This window comes from Natator depressus, chromosome 2 (genome assembly GCF_965152275.1).
Source record: "Natator depressus isolate rNatDep1 chromosome 2, rNatDep2.hap1, whole genome shotgun sequence".
NCBI classification, from domain to species: Eukaryota; Metazoa; Chordata; order Testudines; family Cheloniidae; genus Natator; species Natator depressus.
The window spans coordinates 194,345,503-194,373,017 of NC_134235.1; the positions used below are offsets into that span (position 1 = coordinate 194,345,503).

At 41.2% G+C, this 27,515-nt stretch overlaps 1 protein-coding gene across 1 annotated transcript in view; it reads right to left on the reverse strand.

The window, feature by feature from the left end:
- Positions 1-27,233, reverse strand: part of RARB (retinoic acid receptor beta) — a 497,859-nt gene extending 470,626 nt beyond the window's left edge. Inside the window, exons 1-2 of the mRNA XM_074945645.1 lie at positions 27,099-27,233; positions 13,833-13,927 (exon numbers count right to left, since the gene is read on the reverse strand). The gene's annotated coding sequence lies outside the window, so the exon portion shown is untranslated. The remainder of the gene's footprint in view (positions 1-13,832; positions 13,928-27,098) is intronic.
- Between the last annotated feature and the right edge of the window lie 282 nt (positions 27,234-27,515).

Sequence of the window (27,515 nt, forward strand, 5' to 3'; positions counted from 1 at the left end):
TAGATGATCAAAATGTATAAGGTACTTGTTGCCTTCTTGCACTGTGTTTTATTAATGCTCCAGATCAGACACCCAATTTGGAAATCAATGCTTACTTCATCATTTTTCTCTGAAGGGTTCTATTATTCACAATTGATTTAACAGAAATGAAAGGCTTACCATTAACAAGGGCCAGCTGCTCACTCTTCTTAGATGAATTATTGAACTTCTAGAAGTGAATTAACTCAACCATCGTTAAGACTTACTGTTTGATGCTTCTCACACCAGAGCCACTGTATTTACAATTACAGAACCAAAACAACTGAAAGAGCTTCTCAGCATCTCCTTAAGAGATACACCATTTCCAGTAACTAACAATGAATGAGAAGATTTTCAAAAGCAGAAATGGGAGTTAGGTGCTAAACTCGCACTGACTTAAAATGGATTTGGATACCCACTTGTCCTTTGTGCCTTTGAAACCTCTCTCCCCTAATACACAAAATTCAAAGAGACACTGCATTTCAAGCTCAGAAAAAAATGTTTGTTTATGCGGATGTTACCTTTTATTATTGAGCATGTGATTTCTGATGTTGAAGATTTAAGCTCAAAAGAGGATAAGAAAGTTTGCTAGTTATTTTCAAAATTATTTTATAAATATAATACACAGATCACTGTCTTTTGAACCATTTCACATTTAACTTGAAAATATTGGACAAAAATATAACTAGCAAATGCAAAAACCCCATGCGTACAGAAACTATAATTCATAGATGGGATATGCTAACTGAGCTAACAGGACATCTACTCAGAAAATGCACTCACTGCGCTCATTATTCAGTCTAACAAAGATTATATGATGCCACAAGGTGAAGTTTGGTTCCTGAGAGGGGCCAGGAAGATGATTTTTTTTTGGGGGGGGGGGGTGTCATTCCACCAGGTTACAATACCCTTAACAACAGTCTTAACAGAGGGGACCAAGAAGTAAGCAGATATGGAGAAAGATCAGTTCCCTAAAGATGGTCTCTCCAGGTCAGCAAAAGGAAGCATGCACTGACCCAGCCTCTGCTGTAGCTGTTTTGTGAATAAACAACTCCAGGGATACAAATTCAGCAACTGTTGGCGGAAGCTGCCAATGTGTTCACACTTCTCGACACTGGGAGGTGATTTAAGGACCCAGTAAAACCCATCATTGCTAAGCAAGTAAGTAAAATCCATTTATTCATGTCTGAACATGGATGACATCATTGCAGAATTTTCGGAAGCCTTCCTGATCCATCACTAGCTTCAAGCACTCAGCAGCTGACCTCCCAGTGATCTACCACACACCAGCTATCCATCTCCTCACTGGCTGTCCCCTACTACGGTGAGCCATCACCATTCCTTTCATGATAACTTTTTCGAGGTTATTTCCATCTCTACACCTGATGTGACCAAAGTACATAAATTTGCGCATGTTGATTTCCGACATGAGGGTCAGGTTCTCTCCAGTCACCAAAAGCAATATGCGGCTCAGGGTCTTACTCAACTGCTCACTACTGTACACTCACAAGTTGCATGAGTCTCCAGAAAACCATTCTTTCACTTAAATCTAGAAAGGAGACTCCACATTTTCCTACCAAATGCAGAACCCACTTTGATTGTACATGGTTTTGTATAATCTCTCAAATGGACGACTGCATAAAGCCCTACTTGGGACTTCATGTCTGAAATCCACCCAGAAACACTGGCTGGTTCAGAATGCAGCCATCTGCATGACATCACAACATACCTGTGCTCTATTTCCTTCACAGGCAGCCAAACAATTGTTAGATGAAATTTAAAGATTCCAATTACATCATCCAAAGCCCAAAATGGCAAGACATGTCACCATCTTCAACTCACCATATGATCTAATCTCATACAGAATAACGGAATTCAGTTCTTCAAGGTTGAAGTCTGTAGGTTGCTGGACGCAAGGCATTTGTGAGAGTGGCCCTTTGCCTCTAGAATTCATGCCTTATGGAAACATACTTGAGGACAGGTTTCAGAGTAGCAGCCGTGTTAGTCTACATTCGCAAAAAGAAAAGGAGTACTAGTGGCACCTTACCCTCTGCCATGTACATTGGTCAAACTGGACAGTCTCTACATAAAAGAATAAATGGACACAAATCAGAATTATTAATGTCAAGAATTATAACATTCATAAATCAGTCGGAGAACACTTCAATCTCTCTGGTCACTCAATTTCAGACCTAAAGGTCGCAATATTAGAACAAAAAGACTTCAAAAACAGACTCCAATGAGAGACTGCTGAATTGGAATTAATTTGCAAACTGGATACAATTAACTTAGGCTTGAATAGAGACTGGGAGTGGATGTGTCATTACACAAAGTAAAACTATTTCCCCATGTTTATTTCCCCCACCCCCCACTGCTCCTCAGACATTCCTGTTAACTGCTGGAAATGACCCACCTTGATTATCACTACAAAAGGTTTTCTCCCCCCCGCTCTCCTGCTGGTAATAGCTCATCTTAAGTGATCACTCTCCTTACAGTATGTATGAGAACACCCATTTTTTCATGTTCTGTGTGTATATAAATCTCCTCACTGTATTTTCCACTGCATGCATCTGATGAAGTGAGCTGTAGCTCACGAAAGCTTATGCTCAAATAAATTGGTTAGTCTCTAAGGTGCCACTAGTACTCCTTTTCTTTATACATGAGGACAAACATAATCATCTCTAGGCAAAGTGCCAAGACCTTTTGCCGAGGCCTTCCCAAATGATTTAACTCCTAACTAACTAATCAAATTAAAAACTCTAAAGCAACAGAAGATCATCATGTTAGTTTCTCTTATTAAAATCACCAACTGTTCCAAGCCTTGCATGGGTGCCCAGATACACTATAAATATGTGCAGTAATAATAATCAAAGCATAATGTTGAATTCAATATTAATTCAGAGGGAAAGGTGCCGCCTTCGCTAAGCATTTACTGAGTCAACTCCTGGAGTTACTAGGTTTTCTTTAGGGATGTTCCATTTTTATTATACACAAACGAAGGTACTAGCACACTAAAGGGCTAGCACACTAAAAAGAAAAACCAGACAGACAACAAACAAGGCAAAAAATTTCCTTGACCATAAATATTGTAAGTGTGGTAGATATAGAATTCCCTAAGGAGATGAGAACCAAAGAATTATTCCCTCGATTGATTCAATTAATTGTTGAACAGGGTGGATTGATTTAAATCATCAATTTTAATAATGATTTAAGCCAGCAAGCAGGAAGCCTTGTAAATCTTCTTTTGCATTTGTACAATTTAGTTATTTTCCTTAAAAAAGGTTAATTATCAGTGGTTGTTAACCACTAAAACATGTTGACTTGCAACTAAATACACCTTTTCCCACTAAATTTGGGATTTATTTTTGCCAACCAGGAGGATATGCTATCTGTACACAGCTATTTAAGCAATGATGTATCTTAACATACATTTATGCAGATTCTTAATTTTTAGAGTTTTATACTACAAAATAGTGAATGGCACATTTTTTATTTACTGTGTCAAGTGGCATCTGGATAAAAACAGGAATTCAATTAAACATGTACCAAAAACAGTATTCTAAAATTTTTTTTTAAGTTAAATAAAACTACCTTAAGTGTGCTTAAGAAAAAAGTTTATAAGAACATGTTTTGCATTTAAAACTAACCAATTATTAAACAAAGGAAGTATTTATTATCTGTAGTTAATGAAGTGAACTGATTGTTTCTGATCACCATGTCCTTCAAGATTTTAGACCTAGTCCTTTCACTATCATTTTTAGTCATAGATCAGAAGAGGAAAACAAGCTTTTTTCCTGGTTTTTAAACTCCCAATCAATCCATTTCGCAATACTGAATGAACTAGTTTGAACTGAACTAGTTGAATTAACGGATCTGAAGAAAATATTTTCTCTGCATCTGCACAAGAGAGGCTACTGATGTCCAAAGCTGGTTTAGCACTTCACCAAACTCTGGGGTTCCAGGTTGTTAGCCAGTGATTTCCACTAGTTCAGTGATTTGACGTTCTTTAAAACTTCAGCAGCAACTACATACTGCCAGAATATTACAATATTTAATTTAAATTATTTTAATAGATTATAGTTAATGCCCTACTTGAACAGCGGGACGACTGTCCAAAAAGTGTGGCGGAGTTGTGGACAAGCCATGGAAAAATCGCAGAAAAGTAATAATGGACTTTATTACTTGCAGTAATAAGGTCCACGATTACTTTTCCATGATTTTCTGCTCTCAGACACCCGGGGCCGAGTGTGGGAGCCCCGGGCTGACAGTGGGGACTCCTGCTGTTGGCCACCTGCGGTCGACAGCAGCCATCCAGGGCTGAGAACAGGGGCTCCCACTGTCAGCCCCATGCAGGTCAGGGCTCCCAGCGCTGTCAAAACTGGGGTGAAAGCCTAATATCGTGGGATCAGCAATATCATGGAATTAAGTAGGACCTTAATTATAGTAAATTTGGGCCTTAATACAGGTTGTCTCAATGTCTAATTAAATTATAAATAGTTTAATTTTTAAAAGAAAAATATATTTAATTTAAATTAAAATATCCAATTTTAAAAAATTTTAATCGATTTTTCCCACCCTGTTGAACAACTTGAACTTCAGTTTAATACACAGTACTGGGGATTAGATAGTTAAATATTTACATTGCATGAGGAGGCTTTGATATGAGTTGCTGTTACTTAAATCTGTGTGCTCTGTTTAGACAGTAGAACTGAAAATCCGTATTTGGGATTACGATTTAAAGGCAATGGCTGCTCCTGCCCAAGCTGTACCAGGATCAAGTCGAGAAGACCAACATCACAGAGAACCAAAATGTAATGCTGTCAGGGTTTCTACAGTCCAGTACTTAGATTTCTTGAAAACACGGAAAATATATTATTTTTCATTTTATAACAAGATGATGAAGGATGGTCTTACGTATAGAGAAGAAAAGTCTTTGAGTAAGGAGGAAGAATGGTTTTGTGATAAAGGCACAGGACTGGGAGTCAGGAGATCTGGCATGAATTTCCAGTTTTCTTGCAGATTTCTTCTGTGAACTTGGGCAATCACTTAATCTCTCTATGCCTCAATTCCCCATCCAAAAGAAAGGGATAATAATACTTCCCACCCTTGTCTGTCTATTTATCAGGGGGGTCTCATAAGAAATTTTTTGGCAGCCTCAGAGTGAAGCAACCAAATCTTGCTGGTGGCTGCTCTGACAATTTTTCCTAAAATACTTAATTAACCTTAGGGAAAACATATACATATGCACATATACATGTCCAAATCATTGTAATGTATGCAGGTTTTTATTGCAGACTCAATAATAAAAATAATGTACAGTTGTCTATTCTTTACTGGACCTAAACAGAATAGAAAAACAAACCGCTTTGTTTCAGAGTGGTAGCCGTGTTAGTCTGTATTCGCAAAAAAAAAACGAGGAGTCCTTGTGGCACCTTAGAGACTAACAAATTTATTTGGACATAAGCTTTCATGAGCTAAAGCTCACTTCATCGGATGCATGCAGTGGAAAATACAGTAGGAAGATTATATATACACACACACAGAGAACATGAAAAAATGGGTGTTGCCATACCAACTGTAACGAGGCTAATCAATTAAGGTGGGCTATTATCAGCAGGAGAAAAAAAAACTTTTGTAGTGATAATCAGGATGGCCCATTTCAAACAGTTGACAAGACAGTGCGAGTAACAGTAGGGGGAAAATTAGCATGGTGAAATAGTTTTTACTTTGTGTAATGACCCATCCACTCCCAGTCTTTATTCAAGCCTAATTTAATGGCGTCCAGTTTGCAAATTAATTCCAATTCTGCAGTTTCTCGATGGAATCTGTTTTTGAAGTTTTTTGTTGAAGAATTGCCACTTTTAGGTTTGTAATTGAGTGACCAAAGAGATTGAAGTGTTCTCCGACTGGTTTTTGAATGTTATAATTCTTGATGTCTGATTTGTGTCCATTTATTCTTTTACGCAGAGACTGTCCGGTTTGGTCAATGTACATGGCAGAGGGGCATTGCTGGCACATGATGGCATATATCACATTGGTAGATGTGCAGGTGAACGAGCCTCTGATAGTGTGGCTGATGTGATTTAGGCCCTATGATGGTGTCCCCTGAATAGATATGTGGACACAGTTGGCAACGGGCTTTGTTGCAAGGATAGGTTCCTGGGTTAGTGGTTCCGTTGTGTGGTGTGCGGTTGCTGGTGAGTATTTGCTTCAGGTTGGGGGGCTGTCTGTAAGCAAGGACTGGCCTATCTCCCAAGATCTGTGAGAGTGATGGGTCATCCTTCAGGATAGGTTGTAGATCCTTGATGATGCGCTGGAGACGTTTTAGTTGGGGGCTGAAGGTGACAGCTAGTGGCGTTCTGTTGTTTTCTTTGTTGGGCCTGTCCTGTAGTAGGTGACTTCTGGGTACTCTTCTGGCTCTGTCAATCTGTTTTGTCACTTCAGCAGGTGGGTACTGTAGTTTTAAGAACGCTTGATAGAGATCTTGTAGGTGTTTGTCTGAGAGATTGGAGCAAATGCGGTTGTATCTTAGAGCTCGGCTGTAGACAATGCATCGTGTGGTGTGTCTTGGATGGAAGCTGGAGGCATGTTGGTAAGTACAGCAGTCAGTACATTTCGAATATCGGGTGATGTTTATGTGACCATCGCTTATTAGCACAGTAGTGTCCAGGAAATGGACTGCTTGTGTGCATTGGTCTAGGCTGAGGTTGATGGTGGGATGGAAATTGTTGAAATCATGGTGGAATTCCTCAAGGGCTTCTTTTCCATGGGTCCAGAGGATGAAGATGTCATCAATGTAGCGCAAACAGAGTAGGAGTGTTAGGGGACGAGAGCTGAGGAAGCGTTGTTCTAAGTCAGCCATAAAAATGTTGGCATACTGTGGGGCCATGTGGGTACCCATAGCAGTGCCGCTGACTTGAAGGTATATATTGTCCCCAAATGTGAAGTAGTTGTGGGTGAGGACAAAGTCACAAAGTTCAGCCACCAGGTTTGCCGTGACATTAATCGGGGATACTGTTCCTGACGGCTTGTAGTCCATCTTTGTGTGGAATGTTGGTGTAGAGGGCTTCTACATCCATAGTGGCCAGGAGGGTGTTTCAGAAAGATCACCAATGGATTGTAGTTTCCTCAGGAAGTCAGTGGCGTCTCGAACATAGCTGGGAGTGCTGGTAGCGCAGGGCCTCAGGAGAGAATCCACGTAGCCAGACAATCCAGCTGTCAGGGTGCCAATGCCTGAGATGATGGGGCGTCCAGGATTCCCAGGTTTATGGATCTTTGGCCAATGTACATGGCAGAGGGGCACTGCTGGCACATGATGGCACATATCACATTGGTAGATGTGCAGGTGAACGAGCCTCTGATGGTGTAGCTGATGTGATTAGGTCCTGTGATGGTGTCCCTTGAATAGATATGTGGACAGAGTTGGCAATGGGCTTTGTTGCAAGGATAGGTTCCTGGGTTAGTGTTTTTGTTGCGTGGCTGCTGACGAGTATTTGCTTCAGGTTCGGGGGCTGTCTGTAAGCGAGGACTGGCCTGTCTCCCAAGATCTGTGAGAGTGAGGGATTGTCCTTCCAGATAGGTTGTAGATCCTTGATGATGCGCTGGAGAGGTTTTAATTGGTGGCTGAAGGGGCGGGCTAGTGGCATTCTGTTATTTTCTTTGTTGGGCCTGTCCTGGAGTAGGTGACTTCTGGCTCTGTCAATCTTTGACATTACATAAAGTAAAAACTATTTCACCATGCTAATTTTTCCCCTACTGTTACTCACACCTTGTCAACCGTTTGAAATGGGCCATCCTGATTATCACTACAAAAGTTTTTTTTCTCCTGCTTATAATAGCCCACCTTAATTGATTAGTCTCCTTAGAGTTGGTATGGCAACACCCATTTTTTCATGTTCTCTGGGTATATACATCTTCCTACTGTATTTTCCACTGCATGCATTCGATGAAGTGGGTTTTAGCCCACAAAAGCTTATGCCCAAATAAATTTGTTAGTCTCTAAGGTGCCACAAGTACTCCTCGTTTTTGTTTTTTTAAAGTGCTTTGCACGTTCTTGTCTCTTTTTGCTGTTGTTTCTTTTGCTTTTTTTGGTTGCCTTTTTTTTTTTTTTAAAAGACTTGCTAGCTAGTAAGTCTGTTTCTGTGAAAAGTGATATTTGTATGTTTGTTAACACTGCTTTCTTCTCCCGCCCCCGCCTAATCACCGCCCAGGAGGCCCTGACCACCTGAAAAGTCCCTGATGGACACGTTTGAGAAACACTGATTTAGATTGTAAACTCTGCAGGGTAGCGACTATATGCTTGCAAAGTGCCTACAACAATGGGGTACTGATTAGTAGAGCCCTGCAAATCTGCAGCTATCCACTTTATATCCACTGATATCTGCATCCGCGGATGCGGATATCCATGAACCATTTTTGCAGAACATGGGTCAGATGCAGATACAAATTTTGTATCCACACAGGGCTCTACTGGTCAGTTGGGACCCATAGGAACAATCATAATTCAAATTTATAATAATCATCATAATCATACAAAACTTTATGGACTTCTGTGATTCCTTTATCAGTCCATCCTATGAAAGCTATCTGACATCAACTCCACTTTCAGAAAATAATTTTAACGCTTACAAGATGCACATGGAGCCCCATTCAAGGATACTATTAGTTGTAAAATATTATTATAATGTTAGACAGCATGATAATATTCAGAGCATTATAATTATGTAGACTAAGCTATATAACTCATTTTAATTGTACATCAATCATTCTAAGCCTTATGCAGGACACTAGAAAGTTTAATACTCTACTATAGTATACTCCATCAGGCACATTTGTTGGAATGTTTCATGAGATACAGACACTGAGCCAAATTCATCCATAATGTATTTCAGTTGAAGTCTATTGAATATGACCCATCAAAACTAAAATTTTTAAAAAGTTATTGACATAAAATATTTAAATAATGTTAAAAACTTAAATGTTCAATTATATCAAGAATATTTTAAAACACCCAGATTTTTTCCTCGGTCTCATCTATGGAACTATAAAATCTCATTAGTCTGAATGACTGCATGGCAGCAAATAAGAGCATGTGGTTTATAAAACTCATGTAAAAAGTTTTGGGTATGGGTGGACTTGTCCTATAATGTTCCTTAAAACATTTTATCAGCATTCATCAACATCCAGAATAAAGGCCAGATTCTGAACCCCGTAAGCATGCAAGGTTGCAATTAGCTGGAAGAGTGGGTCTACTGGCTCCTATGAGACTACTCACAAGAGTAACTACTTACCAATGGGACTGAAGTGTTCACAATCTGTCTCTTTGGGAGGTTTCTATTTGAAGCTATGTTATTATTTATTTTTCTATTTTTAAAAAATGGACTATATTACTTTTGTATACAATTAAATATCAGCTCTATATGCAGTAGAACTAATGCCGTTGACAACTCTCAAAACTGCCAGTATGACTATCTCCAGAACAGAATTTTCAGAACATCTGCTTTTAGACTAGAGGGCAGAAATAAAAAGCTAAAGTCTACGCTGACGTAAATGGGCACAACTCCACTAAAATCAGTAGTGTCACACCTGTTTACTTCCTCCAGGGCTGAATTGGCCCAAAGTTTCTATTGTGCGACTTCATTTTGCTAACATAGAAATGTTTAAAATGGTTCAATATAATTGCCCACAATACAGTAATATTGACTTCTGTGCAAATTTCTGAGGAAGACATCTTGCTATTTACTAATCATATAATCATCTTGCAGACAAAACGCTACATTAAAAAATATTTAGGTTGCAAAGTCAAGCAGTTAGGAAATGTCAGATTTACAGTTGCCTGTGCCATCTTAATTTTGCCCCGTTATCCAACCATCTTGTGCAATAAATGCAGCCGGAGTCCTGTGGAAACAGCAGCATGGGATTACATAACTAAGATGACTGCATTGTAACGCACATGGAGTAGAGGTTATCCAGGCAATCATAAATCTGACACTTCTCAACTATTAAGTGCTTGACTTTGCAACCTAAATAATGTTTTTAAATGTAATTTTGTATGTATTTCTAGATTGTTTCACAGAACATGGTAAGCACAAACTATACTATGCACAACTGTGACAATACCCCAGCTTCCTAATTGCACATCACCACCAGAATTTGAACCCTCAACACAGGACAGGTCCTACCTAAACTACCACACTAGCAGTATCAGCTACCAGCAGGAGAAGGCTGCTTACCAGAGTGAAAGATAAACTGCTGAGTTCAAGTGCTAGGCTGGGCAGCAGTGGGGGAAACGCAAAGCAGTCTACTTTGCTCTCTTAAGGCACCACCTCAAACTCCCCAGTATGGGATGGTGCTTTGGAAGGAAGAGGTAGTAAATGAGCCCATATGCTTGGCCCATTACACCTGGTAGAGTATCTTCTATTTTAGCAACAGTGTGACCTCAGCTTTGGAATGGTCATTGACTTTGGGATGCTGCCGAAATTTTCCTAAAGAACACAAGTAAAAGATCAAAAATGGTGATTTTTAAACTCTTTATACCTTAGCCAAATCTCAGAGGAAATTCATTTGACAAAGAATAGGCACTTCTGTACTCAAGAGATTCCCCCTGCTAAATATCATGAACTACTGCAAACAGTCAACGGATGAGGCCTCATCAAAAGAAAAGATCACAAGAATCCTTTATAATAGAAAGTTAGGCAACTTAAGTACAGGAGTCTCTACTAGCTTCCTTCATATTTAATATAGCTGTACTGAACTATGTACATCTGTGCTGATGACAATGGCCCAGATTCTCAAAGGTATTTGGGCACCTAACTCCCATTGACTTCAATGGGACTTAAGGGCCTAAATGTGGTTAAGGATCTGGACCAAAATATGTTGTCATCATTCTAACGATGAAAATTTCCTTTAGCCTATTTATTGTTTTACTGCTGTTGGCTGTAAAAAACAAAACAAAAAAAACCCCAAAGCATTGTAGATTGTGTTTCTATTACTTAGTATTCTTGAGAATTTGGATCCAGGGTGTTACAGCTCATTGACCATTTCTGAGGATCCAGCTAAGCTAATTTGTAATATTTGATTCTAAATGGCAGGGTGTCCACACAAGATGAGTAAATGTCTCTTCAATAAATGCAGCACTGATTTTATTTTAGCCTTTTATCAAGCCAGACAGTTTAACAGTTTGTGAGAAAATAGGAAACTGGAAGGGGATGATTGTCTTCAGACCAAATTCAGAGTTTTAAATTATCAAGTGAATCATGTGAGTAGAATTATAAGCCATTAAAATGAGCTTAACATATGTTGATATTTTAGGATTAGATTCAATAAAAACTCTTCCAGTTTTCCTACTGTAAAAATCTGTGCATAACCCCACAAGCCTTAACAACAAAACTGTTTTGGCTTTTAAATTGGCTGGAATTTAAAAAAAACCCCTCTAGTTATGAGATGAAAGCCTTGTATAATGAATGTACATTACTAGAAAATCCTAAAAATGAAGCTCATAAACGGCCCATACACTCCATGGTTCTTTGCTTGTAGAATTCATTCTTTGCCATTGAACATAAGCTATCATATTTTGATTATGAAAATTAGAAAGTTTTTGGATTCTAGCCCTCATAGTTGTGAAAATAGCCTGGAAAATAAGAACAGAGCATACAAGGATGCAATGTTGGCTTCCTGAGTTTGCAGAAAGCCTAAAGTAACTCACAGGCATGGGCTGCCCCCTTCATTACAAAGGGATGTTAACTATGAAACCTAAAGATGACCATTAAATATCAAGGTGGGGAAGGTAATGTCTTTTATTGGACCAACTTCTGTTGGTGGAAGAGAGAAGCTTTCGAGCTATACAGAGCTCTTCTTCAGCTCTAGACAAAATTTTCCAGACCTGAAAAGCTCTGAGCAGCTCAGAATCTTGTTTTCCACCATCAGAAGTTGGTCCAATAAAAGATATTACCTCCTCCACCTTGTCTCTTTCATATCCTGGGACAGACATGATTATAACAACACTCCAAATATTAAATTAGTTAACACGATTAACAATTTCACTGCAGGTTATTTTTCAGATATGTCCAGATACTGTGCCTTCCCAGCTGCCAAACCCTCCAACTTCCCCCCTTGACGCCTGCTACAGTGCAGTAAAGTATTTTTCACAAAGGGTTCTGTGGCACACTGGAAACTGAAATTGTGGGTACAGTATTAAATGAAATGAATTTAATATCAAAAAATGACTCTCAGGCTGTTACTGACAGTATTATTCCGTTTCAGCTTTAATTTAATAAAGCCTCGATTTTTAAAATGTCACTGAAGCTCCCACCGAATTTCTACCAGCAGGCACCAAAACCTAGGGATCTTTCAGACTTTAGGTCCAACTTGCCGTGTAGTAAATGGACCTTGTTTATATACATCATTATCAAAGAACATTCCCCCCCCCCCCCCCACTGTGGCAATAACATCACAGACATTTCAGGAAAACTGATTTTTGAAAGCGAGAGGTCTATTGCCGTCCACATGTTATTTGATCTAACAGAAAAATAGAGGCATGTAAAACTACTTTGTTTTCATTTAGGCTAAATCACGCTCTTATGGGACATGCTTAGGCAGAAGAAAGGAGGACATGCAACTGGCACTTGAGACACAATGCTAGTGCAAAGTTGCCAAAAACACAGAGCAGGGAGCATGTTTGCGCTACCATGAGCAAGACCAGCATGCATTCCTCAACCACTGCCAGCTGGCACACTCTGCTGAATGCACAATATTCACTAGGCAGCCTGGAGGACTGGATGTATATCTTAACCCTCGACCATGCTCCCATGGGGATGTGTATGCAAGCCCGCCTCCCAGCTCAAAGAAATCCTGCCTGCCTTCTAGTGCAAGAAAGAGAAGGCTCCCTACTCTCTTCTTTCCACCAAGCAACAGGACCAATACACGACAGAGATCTTTGGGGCAAATCATATTCTTCCCCCTGACCACAACGGTACTGTCAGCCGAGTCTCAAAGGGCAGCAGAACTACAACTATTCCATTGCACACAGACAGCCCACGAACAGTGGCCTCCTGGGCCCCTGCCCACCATGAAGATTCATGATGGGGAATAGGAGTGGCAAGGATGGTGGCCAGTGGTCTACAAACTATACTGTTTCACTAGGTAATGCCCATGAGTAGAGGGTGGAAGAGAACCACAGCCACTGCTACAGCTCAGAGGCTGCGGAGAACAGCTACAGAGTAGCTGACTGTTCTGTGCACTGGATGTGGTTTGGGTGGGAGGGGGATTCTGTCCCCTCCAACCATTATGCAGGTCCCCTGGGTTTTGCACAGGCAATGGGAACTTGCCTTACTGAGTAATAGGCAATAGGAGTTCTTGTTGATTCTTGTTAATTCTCACATTCAGAAATGTTTCTCTTATTTCCAGTGACATTACCTGTTGCTAAATGTGTAGTTATTTCAAGCTTACTTTTATCTGTAGGGAAAAAAACACACTCTTATCAACATACAGTACAACTATTTCCTATTGATTTTCAAAGTATAATATGTAAAGTGGGTGTAAACCAACAGTGAGGCATTTTTTGCTTTTAGAGAGCTCAGCGGATACAGTTTGCATTGGTGTTTCCCCTGTGCAGTGCTTTTTTTGTTAACTTTTTGCTAACTCTTCAAAACAAATCCACTCTTTTAGATTTCCGTATCTTTCTGGCTGACAGCTTCCTGTCACGGACAGAATGGCTCTACAGGAGGAAATGTACCAAGAGCTGCCTTGCAAAGGGCATGTCACCAATTATGACTGTAACTATTTCCAAGGGATTTTGAAAATAAATCCTAACTTACCTCTTTAATTCTACCTTCGCACCTGGGAACTGGAAGCAAGTCCCTGGGAAGTTGACTCTGGAGTTAACTTCTTGTACTTGGGAGAGTTTAAAATCCTGGAAAAGGAAAGAACTGTTAGAGTTGAACTCCAACAAAATATGGCAGGGATTTTAAGCATGTCCAACATACCCACAGTAAAAGTAAACGAAGAGCTCAGTGGTACCCTTGCTCCCCTCTCCTTCCTGACCCCTCAGAATACCCTCTACAGGTGTTTGAGGCAATTTCACCTTCACAATTTTGGAGGGAGCAGGCTAGAGGAATAGCCCTGTGAACCACGCAGGAAATCTTAGCGCATGTTAACGATCATCAAAATCCACATTAACACATGCTGCTTTCCCCACAGCTGAAGGGGGTTTCAAGGTACCTGTCAGCAGAATCGAGGATATAAAAGAATTTCACCTTTTAAAAAATGAAGTTAAACAACATAAATAAATGCACTGCTGTTTCACTGACTCAGCCAACAGACAGGGCAAGCGGGCTAAAAGTAAATAGAACTGTACATTCCCTCTCTTTAGTCCCAAACTCCTGTCCGTGCCAGCACCTTCACCGCTTTAGCTCAGACTTTACTACGCATTCAGCAATTGCATTCACAAAGGTCTCTCTCTTATCTTTAAATAGGCTTTTTCCTGAGAAACTAAGCTGAGTGTTGAACAAACGGAAGTGCTCTGCCTCCTAGCCCACCTCTTGAGACAGACAAGATTGGTTTGATAACACTTCTCTATTGACATGCCACAGAATACACCAAGTCACTGATATTCTATTTAATAATATCAACAAGGCACCAGGTTCAACAACAGCCAACAAAGAAAAAACCCAGAAGGATGTTCATAAAACCACAAATCTGGTTAATCTCAGTGCAGCCAACTCCCATGATTTTATTGTAAATCTAGCGCTATTTGGTGTTTCTCTTAAAGCCCCAGCTCCACAAATGTTGTAATTACAAGAAAACCTCAGCTTTCATTTAAAAAGAAAAGCACATTTCTAACCCCTGTGGTTGTGAAGAAAAACTTGAAAATGTGACTGGAAAGTAACCCAAGACTCAAAAGCCAGAAAGTAACTCAAAAGAATTCCAAATTTCTTCAATGTCATGATTTTGAAGCCAGTCTCATGATTTGGGGGGCCATGACTCATGGTTTTGAACACCTAAAAATATAAGAGCGGCCATACTGGGCCAGACAAAAGGTCCATCTAGCCCAGTATCCTGTCTTCCAACAGTGGCCAATGCCAGGTGCCCAAGAGGGAATGAACAGAACAGGTAATCACCAAGTGACCCATCCCTTTGCCCATTCCCAGCTTCTGGCAAACAGAGGCTAGAGACACCATCCCTGCCCATCCTGGCTAGTAGCCATTGATGGACCTATCCTCCATGAATTTATCTAGTTCTTTTTTGAACCCTGTTATAGTCTTGGCCTTCATAACATCCTCTGGCAAGGAGTTCCACAGGTTGGCTGTGTGGTGTGTGAAGAAATACTTCCTTTTTTTGTTTGTTTTAAACCTGCTGCCTATTAATTTCATTTGGCGGCCCCTAGTTCTTGTGTTATGAGAAGGAGTAAATAACACTTACTTATTTATTTTCTTCACACCAGTCATGATTTTATAGACCTCTATCATATCTCCCCTTAGTTGTTTCTTTTCCAAGCTGAAAAGTCCCAGTCTTGTTAATCTCTCCTCATACGGCAGCCATTCCATTCCCTTAATCATTTTTGTTGCCCTTTACTGAAACTTTTCCAAGTCCAATGTATCCTTTTTAAGATGGGGCAACCACATCTGCAAGCAGTATTCAAGATGTGGGCATAACATGGATTTATATAGAGGCAATATGATATTTTCTGTCTTATTATATATCCCTTTCTTAATGATTCCTAACATTCTGTTTGCTTTTTTGACTGCCGCTGCACATTGAGTGGATGTTTTCAGAGAACTATCCACAATGACTCCAAGATCTCTTTTTTGAGTGGTCACAGCTAATTGAGACCCCATCATTTTATATGTACAGTTGGTATTATGTTTTGCAATGTGCATTACTGACCTGGGGTCAGCAATGCTCTGGAACACATACTGTTAAGGATAACAATAATTTTAAAGAAGCACAGCTCACAGTAAGGGGCAGTGTAGAGCTTCAGCCCCTTCTCCCCTCCCAGAGGGGGCACCAAAAGTCAGTTTTCCTTTGGGAACTCCCCATGCACATAGGAAAAACATGCCCACTAATACATCCCAGTATGGGATGCAGCCAGCTCCCCTTTATGTGCCAGTCCCATTCAATGAGCCAAGGCAGGAGAGCAGTTTGGGGGAGTAGAGAAACTGAAGCTTCTGCATCCCTCAGAGTAAAGACTGCAGTTCACCCTAGTCTTTATAAAGGCTATGTAAGGGAAGGAACGGCATTGGAAAGAATCCTTGAGCCCCCTCCCTGGGCCTAGCATACATCCTCAGAAAGGCCTGGCAGGATCCGGTCCATAGATAATGAGGAACTCTGCACAGAAGATTTATCACGCTAAAACGACAGCCTCCCATGAAAGGCACCTACTTACAATGCAATCAGGCGAGAGTAACAACTTCCTTTGTCACTCTCGGTCTTTCTGAAAAACTGACCTGGATTCCCAACCTTTCAGCCCAAATCATACCTAACATCGGGGCCATAGATCAGTGTTCACGTTGCATTCCCAATCAGCACCTGGCCCGGGATGGGGAAGTTAATGATCCAACCAGCCGACCAAATTCGGTGATGAATCCTGGTCATGTACTACCTGAGCACGTTGCGCATATTCTAAGAAGATGCCTAATATACTTAACCTATGTTCCAGTAATTCTGTACAGTGTCACGTACTATATGTACTAAAAAGTGTGATATTGTTTGTGTGTGCATTTTCCCCCATCTACATATATTTTACACTGAATTAAATGGGAAGACTATAAGAAAAATCACACTCATTGCCCAGGAGCATTATACACTGCCTTGTGTTGCAGCATCTTTGGAGAATGGACCATATATGCAGTACACACTCCTTCAATTATCCAGATACTTTTTTGTTTGAATATAATAAAGTTCATTATTCTCATGGCTTATCAGCTATTTGGTCATCTCTAACTCATGAAGACATTCTAGGGCAGAGGTTCTCAAAAGTGGTCTACGGACCACTGAGCTCCATTCAGGTGGTCCTAGTTCCCTCTAAGGTGCACGCCTGGGTGGCCGCACAAGAGAGAATGAAGGCCCACCCACCACATGCAGGCATGGTTCTACTAATTAGGTTCCTGGACCTTGGAGAAGACGCACATGTAAGGGGAGGGTGGCGGCCTTGGGAGGAATAGGGGGTAGGCAGGAGAGGACAGTGGGGTGAGAAGAGGGGGTGGGGGGGAATTTGGGACGTGCAGGGCTACGGTGGCCAGAGAAAGGTGACTTTCCCCAGCTCAGGGGCTGCCGCAGCCGGGGAGAGACCCACCCCCCTCCGTCCCAGCCCCAGCTCGAGGGCTACTGTGGCGTGGGAGAGACACCCCCCCCTCCATCCCAGCCCCAGCTCGGGGGCTACCGCAGCAGGGAAGAGACCCCACATCTATTGCATTAGAAAGGTAAGACTACCAATATTAAAATATGAGTTGTGTGCTTTTATTTGTAGAACAAAAAAAGTTAATTACATTTTTTTTAATTTGGCGCTTTTATCCAAAGTGCTTTACAATAGTTAACTAATGGTACAAACAACATTTGGAAAGATCATTAAGTGGTCCGCCAAGACCCTCAGCAATTTTCAAGTGGTCCACGAAAAAAAAGTTTGAGAACCACTGGTCTAGGGCATTTAACTTCCAGTGAAGTCAATGGAAGCCCCATACAAGCATCCAAGGCAAGAAATTTTGTACATAAGCACAGATCTCTCCAGGACAGTATTTTTAAAACTGAAGTGAAGAAGTGAAAAACATGCAGAAAGAAAAGAAAATTAATGTGGTTTTGAACGTTGCCATACAACTTCCTGTGTTTGACCTCATAAAGAATAAAAAAAGACATATGATCTGTAACTTCCTCTGAGTTTTCTTTGATCTCTGGATGGAAAACTTAAAAAGCAGACTTTCTTATTAGCTGTGGCTGGGTTTTTTGTTTGTTTAATGAAATTCCCTAATAATCTTTAATTTTATAACATCTATCTATATATACACAGATATTATGGGCTCAATCATACCCTCCTGCAGAAAGACAAACAGGTTTCTAAGGTATTATGGTATCAAGGAATGGATTGAATAATATTCTGATGGAGTGGCCTCTACATGTCCACTGAATAGACAGAGAACTGCAGGGAATCTAGAGACAAGGCAAACTTGTGCATCTGTTGGGAGGGAAGGCAAAGGGAGGAGGATTAGAGATGGGAAAAAGAGGACGGTGCCAGTTCATGTAAGCAAATAGTCAACTAAGCATATTTTGTTGCAGAATCTCAATGGGCTTCAGCCCAAGGGCCAAAGCTGCCCTGTGGAAGAAAAGCATTAAAAATTAAAAATTGTAGTGGCCTTTTGTATTCAGCTGAACTTCCAAATGGCTAAAACAGATTCCCCTGTAATGTTTTGCCCAGTCATTGTACTCCTAGCTGCATTGGATCAAAGTTTTTAAAGTCCATTTTGGCCTCATCCTGATCAACCAGTCAACAGTGCCCTTGTTGCCAAGAAGGCCAACGGCATTTTGGGCTGTATAAGTAGGGGCATTGCCAGCAGATCGAGGGACGTGATCCTTCCCCTCTATTTGACACTGGTGAGGCCTCATCTGGAGTACTGTGTCCAGTTTTGGGCCCCACACTACAAGAAGGATGTGGAAAAATTGGAAAACGTCCAGCGGAGGGCAACAAAAATGATTAGGGGACTGGAATACATGATTTATGAGGAGAGGCTGAGGGAACTGGGATTGTTTAGTCTGCAGAAGAGAAGAATGAGGGGGGGATTTGATAGCTCCTTTCAGCTACCTGAAAGGGGGTTCCAAAGAGGATGGATCTTCTAGACTGTTCTCAGTGGTAAGCAGATGACAGAACGAGGAGTAATGGTCTCAAGTTGCAGTGGGGGAGGTTTATGTTGGATATTAGGAAAAACTTTTTCACTAGGAGGGTGGTGAAGCACTGGAATGGGTTACCTAGGAAGGTGGTGGAATCTTCTTCCTTTTGAAGTTTTTAAGGTCAGGCTTGACAAAGCCCTGGCTGGGATGATTTAGCTGGGGATTGGTCCTGCTTTGAGCAGGTGGTTGGACTAGATGACCTCCTGAGGTCCCTTCCAACCCTGATATTCTATGATTCTACGAAACCTCGGATAAGTAGCAGAGCCTTATACCCAGCAGTACAAGGCACAAAGTAACCTCACCTCGGCCTGCGAGATCCATGGGAGCTGGGAAACAAGGCTTTACAGGGCATTCTCTATACGTGAAAATTGATTTGATCATGCGTTTATCTGTAACCTGTGTGTGCCGCTATTTTGCTAGAGATTGCTGCTGCACAGAGCGGTTCTGTTGCATCTGCCCTGCCAGTGCCCCACAACCCATAGAATCATGACTACATGGAGTTTACACACAGGGGATTCTCTAGGGTCTGAAGGAAGGGGATTCTATTATTTAGGTTCAACATTTCTCTCTATAACAGATGTAGGATTCCACCTAATAATGTAGGAGACAATATATATCTGTAGGTCTACATCTATAATACACAAACATATGCAGTGTGAGATATAGATAAAATCTCTGCATATTACAGACACATCCAACTTCAAAGAAATCTTTAGCAATATAATTTAAAATACTTAGATGCCAATTATGTAGTACATGGGGTGAGAATATGGAAAACAGAACTCATTGTGTGTATATAGCTCTTACAATGATACTGAAAGCTAAAGATTCTCTAGTCCAGCCTGACATTTTTACTTTGTCATGTCTTTTTCTTTCTTCTCCTTTCTCTGCCCGTTCCACTCATTTTTTTGCCATTCACTATCATCAAAGGCTAACTCTAATGGGCCATTTTAATTCACAGAATAGTAACCAGGCACTTCATATTGATATTACACATACAACTGAAATAGCCAAAACCAGCAAGTGAAAAAAAATTAAAGATACTGAATTAACACATGTCCATTTCATGTGTCACTTTAGACCTGACATATGTTGAATTATATCTAAGTTATTTTGTCTGGAGACAGCTAGTAGCCTAGTCTAATTTATAATCTTTATTCCCATGGATGTATAGACACTTAGTAAATTAGGTCATACCAATTTACCTGTAAAGGAAACTTTCAGTTAAATAAACCTGTGGGGCGAAAGAATAGATTTTGGCCCCTATCCACTGTGAGTAGTCCCATTGTCTTCACTGGGACACATAATGTAAAGAACCGCTCATAGGTTTGCAGGACTGGGGTCTGAGATAGTATGTTTCTGGTTTGGTTATGACAGACACAAACTTCCAAATGTATATATATTCTTCACATAATTTTTCTAAGCCCTATGGACATTACTGTGTTACTCTGGAAAATGGAGTACACAGAGCTGTACAATCTACTTGAAAAATACACAACTTGATCAAGACACTGAAATAGAGTATTAATGTTGTACACTAATGCCATACTCACTTATGCATGGCTACAGAAGCATGGGTCAATATTAAACGCATTGCAACACAATTCAAAGAAGGTGTCAGTTGTATAGAAAATTTAACTTAATTTAGAAAACAAACTGAAAACAGATAAAACTATTACTTCAACAACCAAAATCATTTATCAGAGATTAAGTTACTTTTGTTTTCATTAATATTTCTTGCTTCAAAACAATAAATGGCATCTAATGTTTTATCTAATCTACAAACTTTCTACTCTTTACTGTATTTCACAACCATTTGGCTTGTTTCCAGTATGCCTCAGTCTCTCTTTTTATTTCTGTATCTGCTAACATTGTTCAATGTTTTTCCAGTTTGCCTAGCTACTTTGAATATTAAGTGTGGATTGTAATGAATAAAAATTTAAATGTCTTCAATTTCTAAAGGGTTCCAAATACTGCAAAGTGCATATTGCACATTGCTTTGAAGGAAAGAGATAATTTCATTGACACTTTGCTAGCACCTTGGGACTCCTAAGTATTGCTTTCCATAGTAGAGAATGTTTAATTAGAATACTTAACACAGAAACAAACAAACAACTGAAATTAAACTGTGACTCTTTTCCCAATTTCAACTACGGGTTAAAATACTGTTTGTTTTTATACAAAGCATATGCATGTATTTTACTATAATAATTCAATCATTTTGTGATACATTAGGGCATTCAGATATATTCAGTCTCTTAATACAAAAAGAAGGGGACATTCAGTGGAACTGAAAGGCAAGAAATTCAACACAGATAAGTAACTTATGGAACTCATTGTCCCAAGAGACCAAGAGCTTACAGGAATTCAGAAAAGGAGTAGACATTTACAGACCTAATGTGAGCAAAGATTTTTTTAGAAGGGACGTAAACCTTCATGCTTCAAGGCATAAGCATAAGCTAGCTACCAACTGACGGGGCTACAAAGAAACTTCTCCAATGCTCAAATTATTCCATAACTGTCCACTACAGGACACCTTCCTGTGGTAGAGAGAGGATACCAAAATAGATGAACCACCTGGTCTGATTCACTAGGGCATTTCCTATATTCCTGAATCACATGTGAAAGTGGCAGCATTTTAATTCTTTAGGGTATGATTTTCCAGGTGTAAATGGGGTGCAAGGCAGGGGAGAATTAGACCCTTACAATCTAGGAAATATCAATATTTCACACAAGAAATTGAAATATCACTATGGGCCTAATTCATTACTGTGTTACTACAGTTTTATACTATTGTAAATCCATGGAAAACAAGAGTGACTCCAGTAAGAGGATTGTTGTTGTAGCCATGTTGGTAACAGGATATTAGAGAGATGCTCTACAACGATCAACACCCCACAAAACGCACCTTTCAAGATCCATGGATCATGCACATACCCATCACAACATGTGATACACCTCATCCAGCGCACTAAATGCCCCAGTAACAACTACATGGATGAACTGAGACAATCGCTATGCTCTTGAACTCACACAGAAACATGATCAAAAACAAAAACACCATTTCACCTGTGGGAGAACATATCTCACAAAAAGAAAAGGAGTACTTGTGGCACCTTAGAGACTAACCAATTTATTTGCGCATAAGCTTTCGTGAGCTACAGCTCACTTCATCGGATGCATTCAGTGGAAAATACAAGTGAGTAGATTTATATACACACAGAACATGAAAAAATGGGTGTTCTCATACACACTGTAAGGAGAGTGATCACTTAAGATGAGCTATTTACCAGCAGGAGAGCGGGGGGTGGGGAGAAGAACACCTTTTGTAGTCATAATCAAGGTGGGCCATTTCCAGCAGTTAATAAGAACGTCTGAGGAAACTGGACAGTCTCTACGTAAAAGAATAAATGCACACAAATCAGATGTCAAGAATTATAACGATCATAAACCAATCGGAGAACATTTCAGTCTCTCTGGTCACTCGATTACAGACCTAAAAGTCGCAATATTACAACAAAAAGACTTCAAAAACAGACTCCAATGAGAGACTGCTGAATTGGAATTAATTTGCAAACTGGATATAATTAACTTAGGCTTGAATAGAGACTGGGAGTGGATGGGTCATTACAAAAGTAAAACTATTTCCTCATGTTCCCCCCCCCCCGCATTCCGCCGACGTTCTTGTTAACTGCTGGAAATGGCCCACCTTGATTATCACTACAAAAGGTCCCCCCCCCTTTGCTGGTAAATAGCTCATCTTAAGTGATCACTCTCCTTACAGTGTGTATGAGAACACCCATTTTTTCATGTTCTGTGTGTATATAAATCTCCTCACTGTATTTTCCACTGAATGCATCTGATGAAGTGAGCTGTAGCTCATGAAAGCTTATGTGCAAATAAATTGGTTAGTCTCTAAGGTGCCACAAGTACTCCTTTTCTTTTTGCGAATACAGACTAACACGGCTGCTACTCTGAAACATCTCACAAAGCGATCACTCTATACCTGACCTCTCAGTTCTCATCCTCAAACACTTACTACAACAATCTATAACCCACTTAACCACCCCCTACACCATTGACTAGAGAGATGTTAGCAGGCCACTTCACCTTGAACGAGCCCTTGAAATATGTGTTAACTACTTATGCTAAACAATCTGTTCTACCTTGTGTTTATCTGCGACACACTCAGTACATTTCCCAAACCTGAAGAAGAGCTCTGTGAAGCTCAAAAGCTTGTTTCTACCTCACCCAGCTTGTGTCACCAGCAGGAGGAACCTGTGGCAGCAGCGCAGTGATGAATCAGGCCCGTGATATTCTTTCTGGTTTATTCTAAGTTGACAGGATGGGATTCTCATTTATACAAAGGCTGCTTTACACCACTCTGGCAGGGTAAACAGGTCCTAAAGTGTGTAATTCACACCCACTTTCAGGCACCTTTACATTACCAGGGCAGCATAAAGGGAGTTTGAGAATCTGAGCACACAGCCAGGATGAGGTAAAGGAGGATTAGTTTAAATGAAAATCTGGTTCACAATATGTAATTTGTCACAAACCTGATCATCATGCCTAACCCACTAATGGCAGCACATTTTGTCATCCATAGGTCTAATCTTGCAGTCTTTATTCAGACTAAATTTACATCACTGGCAGTTTTGCCTGCATAAGTACCCAAGGAATGAGCCTTTTGTGGCTATCAGATCAGTACATAATGCATCTGATGCATATACTCTTAGGGTTTATCTACAAAGGAAGATTGTACCAGTTATACCGCCATAATTATAACACTGTAAACCAATATATAGTTAACCAATATAGATAAATCAGTTATAAGCCCCCATGTGGGCATTCTTATTCCAATATGAGTGGCTTTTTCCTGTTTAGCTTAAATACCCTGCCCAAGCAACATAAGTGAAGACCCTCTTATACTCCAATAAGAGTGCCCACACAGGGGGTTATACCAGTATAAATGCATTGGTTTACACTGACACCTTAGCCTACACTAGCATAACTCTCCTATGTAGACAAGTCCTTACACAAGTAGTCCCAACAAAAAATATACTGCATTACGTTATGACTAGTAGGCATGCGCCTGCAAACTCTTACATAAATAGTCCTTATAGACCCAAGTGGTCTCATTGACTTTTACTCTTTTGGGTATCAACTGTACTCTATCATGGTAAATTTCCTGAACCCAACACACTCCTGCTAGCATAAAAAAAGTTTTGAGTTAGTATTAAACAGGGGTCTCTTATCTTGATTTAAGATGTCTTTATTTCAGAATTACTTACAATAATTTTTTAGAGAGAAATAAATAAAATATCACAGATTAAATAAGTGTAGTAGTAGTTACACTTTACACTTTAACAAGATTTGTATTAGACCAAATTCTTATAAATGGTTCCTATAAAGTGTGTTGCAACCAAGGGACTTTTGCCATTGACTTCAAAGGGCAGGATTTCACCCTGATCAAAATAAAAACTTACTAATAAGAAATTAATATTTTGATGTATAAATAATTGTAACATTTTCATATCCTAGCATAGAGCCTTGAAAATAGAAAAATATAAATCCTGCTGAGCCTTTAGATAATACACTTGCTAAATATATGTCATTGTTACAGATAGTGGACTTGATCCTACAGACCCTTATCCGAATAGGCTTATCCACACAATTGATCCCACTGAAAGGTCTAGGGAATTTACCATGATGATGAAGTGTGAGCAGTACCCAGAAGGCAAAAGCAGTGAACTACAAGCTGTGCTAACTGCAGAACTGCCTTGTTCTTTGCAAAATTAGTAGAAAACATTCCTCATTCAGAAAAACAAGTATGATGTCCATTAATTAGTTTTACTAAAATAAGAAATTGTTCAGAATTAGTGAGAATAAAATAAGTGGCTGGTTAAAGGAAATTTAATTTCCACTGTGGTTGTTTGTACATTTTGTAAAATGAAATGTGTATGCTCTCTCTAAAATTATACTTTGGCACACTTTTTATAGATAACATTGCTAAAAACTCTTAGTTTTTGAACAAATGTAAACATCAAGTATGTTTTCACCAAAAAGTGATGTGGTATACAATTTAATTATTCATTTATGCAAACGATGGTAGACAGAATTATAAAAGACAAATAAACAGCAAATGAAGTTAGTTTGCCCCACGCTTTATGTTGCAAGAGTTCTGAGCATAGTTTAGTGTTTTCTATTCATGACTTTATTATCAAATTACTCCCTGATGATGTCTCAAATGTGCTTTTGTCTGCAAATGAGAAGGAATAAAATACCAAGGCATTAACGTTAAATTACAATAGTTAATGGTGTAAATACCAAAATAATTACTGCATCATACAATCAATTGTTATGTGTTCATTACTGAAGTTCTTATAAAGCCTTCATTTTCTTGTTACAATTATTTTTTTCTTTGTTTTTGTCTGGCTATTTTATAGCCTTGACAGTACTTTAGTACCATTCACAGTTACACAACCCATTTAATCCTGTTTAAAGCTTCATTTTAGCTATTTCTTATTTGTGCAGAAACTGCTTTCACTTCTGCCCTGACAGTCAAAAACAACACAGGAATAGGTGCAACACTTGTCTAATGGGATTATCTAAACCCAGTAGCAATAAAATAACAGACGGTTTACAACTCTGTTTTGCCACTCCTCTCTCAAATACAGTAGTTCTGCAAAATAATCAAACTAATTGCCACTGCAGCGTATCTTGATTATTCTCCTACAAGTTTCAATGCTTACATCTCTTTCACAAAATATAGACTATTACAGTAGCTAGCCAAGCAAGATGTTTTTTGTTACCTCTGCTCCTCTCTCTCTCTCTCTCTCTGTCCCTCCAGTACAAACTGCAACTTCCACACAAGCGCGGTGCTGCTGCTGATGGCTAAAAGTACAACTGCCACGGTGCTCTTGAACCTGTGACCTTCTTCTGTCTGGTTAACGCTTTCATCGCTTTGATCGATTCTGCTTCAACTCCAGCTGTTTTACCAGCAATTAGGCACACACGCGGCTCCGCAAATGCAGGGATCCCTCCCCACACAACAAAACTGCACACACGCAGCACACTGCCATATTTACAACTCCCTGCTGTCCCAAGAAGTCACCCGCACGTTTCCAATAAGCCAAAGCAAAACTCAGAATGCCTCCCCATCTGGACCAAAAACAGCTCTCCCAGCTTCTTTTTAATGCACACAGCACAGCAGCAAGAAGTGAACAGCAATCACAAACTCAGAGGAGCTCAGGTACATTGCTGTACCACTAAAAAACGTAGCTCTCCCACCCTTTCTGCCCCACAAAGCTTTGCACCTAAGAGCTTGAGAAGTTATATACCAAGGACCTTGCACCCTAGGTCTGATACTTCAGACAAGGGGGGAGGGGGGGGGGGAGATTTACTGCCCTAAACCTAGAAGCAGACCTGAAGAAGAGCTCTGTGCGGCTCCAAAGCGGGTCTCTCTCACCAACAGAAAGAGATCGCCTCACCCACCTTGTCTCTCTCAACACAGAGCCCCAGAGAAGCCCATTTCTACCTGGAGCAGGCGGCTGGGGCTGGGCTGCAAACTTTGCTCCTCACCCACTGTTCTAGCACAACCATGCAACGGTTGCAAAGATTCCAGCAGAGAGCAGCGAGGCACACGTAAGACAGATATCCCCGCAGCCGCACGCCTCTGCCCCGCACGCTGCCGCGGCCGCCCTTCAGGCTGCCTGCGCGCCTGGGGAATGGCTCCGGGACGCGCTCAGGGTCACACCATGCACTTACTCAAGCCGGCGGGCCCGAGCCTGGGAGACCCTCACGCAGCTTTCACTGAGGCCGGGGCAAACTCCTATCGAAGTCACCGGGGCCCGTGGCCTGAGCGGATCGGGCCGGGGGGGCGGCGGCGGGAGAGGAGGGGTGCCGAAGAACGCAGCGCTTCTATGCAGAACCAGCCTCCACCACAGCCCAAAGGTTCCCTGACCTGTGGGGGTAACGGGGGGGGGTATTTAATTGTCCGTGCAGCGTACAGCTGCAGGGGCCAGTCCCCACGACCTAGCGTGGAGCAGCGATGCATGCCCGCTACACCCACCCCCATCAGCTCTTCCCCCACTGCCCCTGGGTGCCACGCGCTCCGCACCCACCCCCAGCCCCCCGCACAGCATGCGCATGGCCCGCCTACCGGCACTCCCGCCCGGCCGGGTCTATCCCCACAGCCCGCCCTTTACCTCTGCGCTCGCTCCAGCCGCCGCCTGCTCCGAGCGCTGCTACTGCCGCCGCCGGCCAGCGCTCGCCTCTCCCCGTTGCCGCCCCGCGAGCTGAGAGAGCGCGGCGGCGGCGGCAGCAGCAACAGGACCCCCCCTGCGGCCGCTTCTCCCGCCCTCTCCGCCCCGCCCCTGTGCCGGAGCCGTCCGGGTTCCGCAGCTTCTGACTGCCTCCGGCTGCGCGTAGCCGGCCTGCGGGGCGAGCTCGGGCGGGGGGCCGCGGGCCCCCCTCGGCTTGCTGAGCGGCGCCCCACCCCTCCAGAAGCAGCCGGGGAGCTGGTCCCTCGCTCCCAAGCGCCCTGCTGTTCCAGGGACTTCCAAGGTCCGGGGGAGAGGATCCGGCCCAAGGAGCCTAGGAGAGAGGAGCTCTTCAAAATCCAA